The 9,614-nt window shown below is 33.8% G+C and overlaps 1 long non-coding RNA gene across 1 annotated transcript; it reads right to left on the bottom strand.

Moving 5' to 3' along the window:
• Positions 1–721: 721 nt before the first annotated feature.
• LOC127868586 (uncharacterized) lies at positions 722–9,185 on the bottom strand. Its single transcript, XR_008044186.1, has 2 exons — positions 6,215–9,185; positions 722–1,094 (listed from the first exon to the last, which is right to left on the bottom strand). It is a non-coding gene; the product is annotated as an uncharacterized LOC127868586 (long non-coding RNA).
• Positions 9,186–9,614: the final 429 nt, after the last annotated feature.

Genomic DNA, 9,614 nt, shown 5'->3' with positions numbered 1-9,614 from the left:
TGATTTTACGCTGTTTGCCAAGGCCGATAATATAATGAATGGAAATGCACAAACTCAGTAACTGGCAAGATTATATGCATTAGTAGGTTGTTTCGTGATTATTAAGAAACAACTGCATAATTCTTTTGGTTCAGCCAGTGCAACTTAACAGAAATAAGTATAATAGTTTCTACACCTGACAACAATGTGCCAACTTATACAAGGTAAGTTGTTTACATTATTTATATTGCAAGCTTACAGTATACAACAATAAACAGCTGGTACAATGTAATGTCATCGTTTTAATTTTAATAAGCCCGTGGTTAATTACCCTTTTTTATCTTATGGATCAATGCATCTCTAACACCTTCAATTGACTTGTTCATGAAAAATATACACCCTCAGTGCATGTTATCCCATACACCATCACTCACTTACTAAGGCTCGATTGGTCATTCTTGGCTCGGGTACTACTTACAAGTACATGTACCCCGGGTACTCTTAACTTTACTTACATGTACCCCTGGTACGGTAAATAAACTTAAACATACCCGCAAATATTAGATTGTATCCGAGTTGTATATCCGCCCAAAACCCGATATCGTTAAACATGCTACCAATTAACGTAAAACAATATTGTTTACCTTAAACAAACTTCTCTTTTAAAAAATCTGCATCAACATGCTTTTTAGTATGAGTGTTGAGAGGACGCCGTAGGAATAATCAAGTAATCAAGAATACGTCTCTGTTTCTGCTTTTATTTCCTTCATGTATAATGACGATAAGGATTGACGACTAACATTGACAACAATGATAACAAGCATTGAAAACTAACACTAACGACAAGCATTGGCGACTAGATGTAACATTGACGATTCTCTACAATAAATGAAATTAACAATAAAGAATGAATAATAAGATTATAGTACAACAGATCTGCTATTCGAAGTATAATATGATAGCATACACTCATAAGAATAAAAGGTTTCATAAATAACAATTTGAAACATTTTCAATAAATATCGAAATATCTTATACAATATTTATTACACAGCATGAATTAATTGTTAAAACATAATATAAATACCAAATATGGTGTTCCCCATTTAACGGACCTCGCAAACCAAAAAATGTTTCTTTAAAAAAATCTATGACGGTAAAAAGTGAACGTGCGACGTCGCGGAAAATATACTTGACAACGTCATACAATGACAAGACTTTAAACAATTTAAGATTTTAAATTGAATCACATTGATGATTTTAAAAATGAGTTTTGAAAATACATTGTTTAAATGCCATTTAACAGAAAATTGACATAAATGTAAACATAATTAATTTTTACAAAATAGCCGACAACAACCGATTTAGTGTTTAAATTCCCGGGTACGTTTTAGTATATTTACCGTACCCAGGGTACGAGCCTTACTAACTGTATTATTATTATATCTCACCGACTACCTTTACCTTGTTGTGTTTCAACCTGAAATTTATGTAAAATCCGGCTTTCTTTACTTTTATTTTTCATTCATTTGATTACGCAATAGTTGACGTATCTCGTGGAAAAATATTTGAATCTTTGAATTTTAGTGACGACAAGCTGGAAGTGTGAATTTATTTTAAAAATGAATCTTAGATGTATTTAATTTTTGTGTGTTTGTCATGCATAGTTCAGTGTTTTCCAGAAAAATTTGAGTAGCCAGTTATATGGCCGGCAACTATGCAGTAAAACCAAAGCATTTATGACATTAACTTGATATATTTGGGAAAAGTAGCCGGCATCAAGAGTTAATGTAACCGGCAAAATCGCTAGCTGCCGGTATTTAAAGAGAACACTGATAATAGTAAACTAAATCTCTACGACGGGATTACAGCTTTGTAAAATTGTTTTTTGGGTGATAATGGTTAGTAATTCATACTAATGTTATTAAAAAATATTGTGCTTTAAATTTAATTTTGAGAATGGGATGGAAGAACAGAAAATGAAGAGCATACAGGAATGGAAATAAGTGATTTACTGTGAGCCCGGGGCAAGTATATTTTGGCCTGGGCAACTCAATTTCAAAAGTTGGTAAACTTCTTTTTTTTAAAGCTTAAAACAATTCACTGCAATAAAAATTGAAAAACAATTGATCACCATGGATCAATACTAGTTAAATAACATTCATTATTTAGGAATAGGACATGATTCAATTCAGGCTCATAATAAAACATCATGCATTGAACATGTGTTGTCAGCAAATGTATTTAATTATCTATTATTTTATTAAAAGAATGTATAATATTCACACGTTCATATTTCTGGGCTCGTTATTCTTTATCTGGGCAACCAAAATACTAAAGATGGTTGCCCACAATAGTAAACAGTTAGTTTCAATCCCTGGCATATCATTGTATCTCTATTGTTATAAGCATTGCATTAAAGTTGTGATTGAGGTTAGCTTGTTGTTTATAGTATATTTACATTTTAGCTTGACTGTTATATATGAAATATATATAGTCGAGCTATCCTACTCAACCCGGCGTCGGCGTGCGCGTTGGAATGTTTGCGTACCACCTCATTGCCTCAAATATATTTCCTATGTCCATTGACATATTGCTTTTATATTTTGCATACTTCATAACCGACATAACCCCAATCTATAAACAAGAGCAGACAACTCATTAACTGTATCAAGCATTTTAACAGAATTAGGCCCTTTTTCACTTAGAATATGCATATTATTGATAAATCTATGTTAAAGTTTGCATATGACCTCAAATATTTTTTATGTCCCTTGACATATTGCGTTCATACACCATGTATTTTGCTTATTAACCAACATGACCCCAATGTATAAACAAGAGCAGATAACTGTATCAAGCATTTTGTAACAATTATGGCCTTTTTTTCACTTAGAATAAGCATATAATTGATAAATCTATTTTAAAGTTTGCGTACCACCTTTAAATTGCCATAACTTGTTTATGATGCTTCCCCCCACCAAATTTTTTAGGGGGAGCATATAGTCGCCGCTTCGTCTGTCCTTCCGTGCACAATTTTTGTCCGGGCTGTTTCTCAGCAACTAATGACTGGAATTCAATTAAACTTAATGGGAAGCTTCACTACCAAGAGGAGACATGCATGTTATCAGCCGGTTCTGGTCGGATGATTTTTCACAGAGTTACAATGTATGGCCCTTTGAAATTTTCCATTAACTGTACATAAAGTGCAATTCTTGTCCGGGCTATTTCTCAGCAACCAATGACCGGCATTCAATGAAATTTATGGGAAACTTCACTACCAAGAGGACATGTGCATATTATCAGCCGGTTCTCGTCGGATGATTTTTCATAGGGTTATGGCCCTTTGAAATTTTCCATTGAACATATAGTGCAATTCTTGTCCGAGCTATTTCTCAGCAACTTATTATGGGAATTCACTGAAACTTCATGGGAAGCTTCACTACCAACAGGAGATGTGCATATTATCAGCTGGTAATGGTCGGTTGATTTTTCACAGAGTAATGGCCCTTTAAAATTTTCTATAAACTGTACATATTTATGTAGTGCAATTCTTGTTCGGGCTATTTCTCCCCAACTACTGACTGGAATACAATGAAGCTTTATGGGAAGCTTAACTACCTCTAGGAGATGCGCATGTTATAAGTGGGTTCGGGTTAGATGATTTATTTAGAGAGTTATGGCCCTTTGAAATTTTTAAGTTACTTAACCATCCATTGTATTATTTTGTCCAAAGTTATGCCCCTCAAGAAGTTTCCTTTTATTTGAATATATAGTGCAATATTGTAACCAAAAAACCTTTGGGGAGCATCACCCGTCACCGATTGTTTCTTGTTTATCATCAAATTTGATTCATGCTTTGACAAAACAACACTAACCTGACATACCACAATGGACACCACCCAAACATGAAATAAAATCTTATTAGTTTGTTTTATGTCTTTACAAATGTTAAATGTTTTCGTACCAAAATAGTTTTCGTACCTTCATTTTTTTTGTTCCCTATATTTTTTCGTACTCTAATTTGTTTTTGTAACCAAATTTTTTTTTCGTACCCAAATTTTTTTCGTAACCAATTTTTTTCGTACCCAAATTTTTTTCGTACCCATTTTTTTCGTACCGAAATGTTTTTCGTACCCAAATTTGTTCGTACCCAATTTTTTTTTCGAACCCATTTTGTTCGTACCAAAATGTTTTTCGTACCCAAATTTGTTCGTACCCAAAAATTTTTTTGTACCTAAATTGTTTCGTACCCAAATTTTTGTCGAAATAATCGGCTTTCAATTTGATTTGATCTCCCCACTCATTCCATCCCGCGAAACCCTTAAGGTGTCGCAACTCTAGTATGGAATGAGTGATGTATTGGACGTCATCATTGATGACGTTCAATCGAACGAATGATAAAGGGGGCTAACTTTCGTTAAGCTGGCGAGAATCGTCGCGATTTGGGTTTCTTGAAAACTGGCCTAGCACGTTTGCTGAAATTTGACATGTATATGGACAAGAATGCGATCTACCTGTTGGCGTAGGCGTTATACCTGGGAAAAATATAGTTTTTGATTAAATCACGAAAAAGTTTCGCAAGTTTTACATAACCGGAATTACAAAATGCGGTATGTGGATATACCGAAGTCCTACCGAAATCCCCGAAATCAAACTTTGATAAAACAATGTTTCATTAGTGATTTCAGTGTATTTCGCAACGATCTATATTAAAATACGCAGTTTTTCAATACACAATCAATATTAATGGGGATTTCGTGGGATCTCGTGGATTTCTGGGGATTTTGGTAATTACGGGAAATTCGGTATTTCTTCACACCCGTCAAAATGGTCGACTTCGTCAGAATGAACGCTTAGAAAGTATTTACAAAAAACATCATCTCAAACGATGTAAAGTGAACGCTACTTATCTGTTTTGTAGATAAGTATACGATCCATTGGAAAACACTAACATTTGACATAAAAAAACGCCAGTGGATATGGAAATCTTCATCGTTTGAAATAGCAGACGGCGTCGACCAAAGGCGAAAAGATCGCGAGAAAGTATTCACAAAATAACATAATTAAAAATGATGTCAAGTGAACGCTAATTCGCTGTTTTGTAGATAAGTATACGATCTATTGAAAAACCATAACATTTGACATAAAACACCCGTGGATATGCAAATCTTCTGCGTACCAAATAGCAGACATCATGCGGCGTCTAATCTGAGTCTACGCTGTTTGCCAAGGCCGATAGTATAATGAATGGAAATGCACAAACTCAGCAACTGGCAAGCATATATGCATTAGTAGATTGTTTCGTGATTATTTAGAAACGACTACATAATTCTTTTGGTTCAGCCAGTGCAACTTAACAGAAATAAGTATAATAGTTTCTACACCTGACAACAATGTGCCAACTTTATACAAGGTAAGTTGTTTACATTATTTAAAATATTTCAAGCTTACAGTATACAACAATAAACAGCTGGTACAATGTAATGTCATCGTTTTAATTTTAATAAGCCCGTGGTTAATTACCCTTTTTAATCTTATGGTTCAATGCATCTCTAACACCTTCAATTGACATTCTCAGCTCGGGTACTACTTACCGGTACATGTACCCCGGGTACTCTTAACTTTACTAACATGTAGCCCGGGTACAGTAAAGAAACTTAAACATACCCGCAAATATTAGATTGTATCCGAGTTGTATATCTGCCAAAAATCCGATGTCGTTAAACATGCTAGCGATTAAAGTAAAACAATATTGTTTACCTTAAAGAAACTTCTCTTTAAAAAAAATCTGCATCAACATGCTTTTTAGTATGAGTGTTGAGAGGACGCCGTAGGAATAATCAAGTAATCAAGAATACGTCTCTGTTTCTGCTTTTATTTCCTTCATGTATAATGACGATAAGGATTGACGACTAACATTGACGGCAATGATAACAAGCATTGAAAACTAACACTAACGACAAGGATTGGCGACTAGATGTAACATTGACGATTCTCTACAATAAATGAAATTAACAATAAAGAATGAATAATACGATTATAGTACAACAGATCTGCTATTCGAAGTATAATATGATAGCATACACTCATTAGAATAAAAGGTTTCATAAATAACAATTTGAAACATTTTCAATAAATATCGAAATATCTTATACAATATTTATTACACAGCATGAATTATTTGTTAAAACATAATATAAATACCAAATATGGTGATCCCCATTTAACGGACCTCGCAAACCAAAAAATGTTTCTTTAACAAAATCTATGATGGTAAAAAGTGAACGTGCGACATCGCGGAAAATATACTTGACAACGTCATACAATGATGCGACTTTAAACAATTTAAGATTTTAAATTGAATCACATTAATGATTGTAAAAATGAGTTTTGATAATACATTGTATAAATGCCATTTAACAGAAAATTGACATAAATGTAAACATAATTAATTTTTACAAAATAGCCGACAACAACCGATTTAGTGTTTAAATTCCCGGGTATGTTTTAGTATATTTACCGTTCCCAGGGTACGAGCCTTACTAACTGTATTATTATTATATCTCACCGACTACCTTTACCTTGTTGTGTTTCAACCTGAAATTTATGTAAAATCCGGCTTTCTTTACTTTTATTTTTCATTCATTTGATTACGCAATTGTTGACATATCTCGTGGAAAATTATTTGAATCTTTGGATTTTAGTGACGACAAGCTGGAAGTGTCAATTTATTTTTTACAATGAATCTAAGATGTATTTAATTTTTTTGTGTTTGTCATGCATAGTTCAGTGTTTTCCAGAAAAATTTGAGTAGCCAGTTATATGGCCAGCAACTATGCAGTAAAACCAAAGCATTTGTGACATTTACTTGATATATTTGGGAAAAGTAGCCGGCATCAAGAGTTAATGTAACCGGCAAGATCGCTAGCAGCCGGTATTTAAAGAGAACACTGATAATAGTAAACTAAATCTCTACGACGGGATTACAGCTTTGTAAAATTGTTTTTTGGGTGATAATGGTTAGTAATTCATACTAATGTTATTAAAAAATATCGGCTTTAAGTTTAATTTTGAGAATGCGATGGAAGAACAGAAAATGAAGAGCATACAGGGATGGAAATAATTGGTTTACCGTGAACCCGGGGCAAGTAGATTTTGGCCTGGGCAACTCAATTTCAAAAGTTGGTAAACTTCTTTTTTTTAAAGCTTAAAACAATTCACTGCAATAAAAATTGAAAAACAATTTATCACCATGGATCAATACTAGTTAAATAACATTCATTATTTAGGAATAGGACATGATTCAATTCAGGCTCATAATAAAACATCATGCATTGAACATGTGTTGTCAGCAAATGTTTTTAATTATCTATTATTTTATTAAAAGAATGTATAATATTCACATGTTCATATTTCTGGGCTCGTTATTCTTTATCTGGGCAACCAAAATACTAAAGATGGTTGCCCACAATAGTAAACAGTTAGTTTCAATCCCTGGCATATCATTGTATCTCTATTGTTATAAGCATTGCATTAAAGTTGTGATTGAGGTTAGCCTGTTGTTTATGGTATATTTACATTTTAGCTTGACTGTTATATATGAAATATATATAGTCGAGCTATCCTACTCAACCCGGCGTCGGCTTGCGCATTGGAATGTTTGCGTACCACCTCAAATATATTTCCTATGTCCATTGACATATTGCTTTTATATTTTGCATACTTCATTACCGACATAAACCCAATCTATAAACAAGAGCAGACAACTCATTTACTGTATCAAGCATTTTAACAGAATTAGGCCCTTTTTCACTTAGAATAATATGCATATTATTGATAAATCTATGTTAAAGTTTGCATATGACCTCAAATATTTTTTATGTCCCTTGACATATTGCGTTCATACACCATGTATTTTGCTTATTAACCAACATGACCCCAATGTATAAACAAGAGCAGATAACTGTATCAAGCATTTTGTAACAATTATGGCCTTTTTAACCAGGTTTTCCGAAGGAAAAAACTGGTTATTAGATTGGCGAATGCGGGCGGGCTGGCTGGCGGGCTGGCGGAATAAGCATGTCCGGGCCATAACTATGTCGTTCATTGTCAGATTTTAAAATCATTTGGCACATTTGTTCACCATCATTGGACGGTGTGTCGCGCGAAATAATTACGTCGATATCTCCAAGGTCAAGGTCACACTTTGAGTTCAAAGGTCAAAAATGGCCATAAATGAGCTTGTCCGAGCCATAACTATGTCGTTCATCGTCAGATTTTAAAATCATTTGGCACATTTGTTCACCATCATTGGAGGGTGTGTCGCGCGAAATAATTACGTCGATATCTCCAAGGTCAAGGTCACACTTTGAGTTCAAAGTTCAAAAATGGCCATAAATGAGCTTGTCCTGGCCATAACTATGTCATTCATTGTGAGATTTTAAAATCATTTGGCACATTTGTTCACCATCATGGGACGGTGTGTCCCACGAAAGAATCACGTCAATATCTCCAATGTCAAGGCCGCCACGACTAAAAATAGATTTAAAAAGAAAAAAAACTTTCAAAGGGGGTTAATTTTTTTTGGTCATTTCAAAAGTTCAGTTTGAGTTTTCTCCCTTTATCAGATTTTTTTTTCACAATGAAAACCTGGTTTTGTGACAATTTTGTCCCTTGTTTTCACTTACAATAAGCATATAATTGATAAATCTATTATTAAGTTTGCGTACCACCTTTAAATTGCCATAACTTGTTTATTATGCTCCCCCCCAAATTTTTTAGGGGGAGCATATAGTCGCCGCTTCGTCTGTCCGTCGGTGCACAAATTTGTTTCGTACCCAATTTTTTTTGTACCCAAATTTATATATGTACCCTTTTTTTTCGTACCCAAATAGTTTTTTGTACCCTAATTTTTTCGTTCCCTATAGGTTTTCATAACCAAATTTTTTTTCGTACCCAATTTTTTTTTTACACAAATTTGTTCGAACCCAAATTTCTTTGAACCCATTTGTTCGTACTCAAATTTTTTTCGTACCCAAATTCGTTTTGTTCCCAATTTTTTTTGTACCCAAATTTTTATTTGAACCTTTTTTTCGTACCCAAATAGTTTTTCGTACCCTAATTTTTTTTCATAACCAATTTTTTTTTCGTACCCACATTTTTTTGTACCCAATTTTTTCGTACACAAATTTGTTCGTACCCAAATTTCTTCGTACCCATTTGTTCGTACTCATTTTTTTTTCGTACACAAATTTTTGCGTACCTTATTTTTTATTTGTACCCATTTTTTTCGTACCAAAATAGTTTTTTCGTTCCCTTATTTTGTTTGTACCCATTTTATCGTACTCAAATTTGTTTTCGTACCCAAATTTGTTTTTTTTTCCTACCCGCATATTTTTTCGTACCATTTTTTTTAGAAATAATCGATTTTCAATTTGATTTCATCTCTCCACTCATTCCATCCCGCGAAACCCTTAAGGTGTCGCAAGTCTAGTATGGAATGAGTGATGTATTGGACGTCATCATTGATGACGTTCATTCGAACGAATGATAAAGGGGGCTAAGTTTCGTTAAGTTGAGGCATATAGTCGCGATTTGGGAGTCTTGAAAACTGGCCGAACACGTTTGCTGAA

This window comes from Dreissena polymorpha, chromosome 2, assembly GCF_020536995.1.
Source record: "Dreissena polymorpha isolate Duluth1 chromosome 2, UMN_Dpol_1.0, whole genome shotgun sequence".
In the NCBI taxonomy this organism is placed as follows: Eukaryota; Metazoa; Mollusca; class Bivalvia; order Myida; family Dreissenidae; genus Dreissena; species Dreissena polymorpha.
Note: the sequence above shows the minus strand (reverse complement) of the source record. Positions and strands in the feature narration are given on the sequence as shown.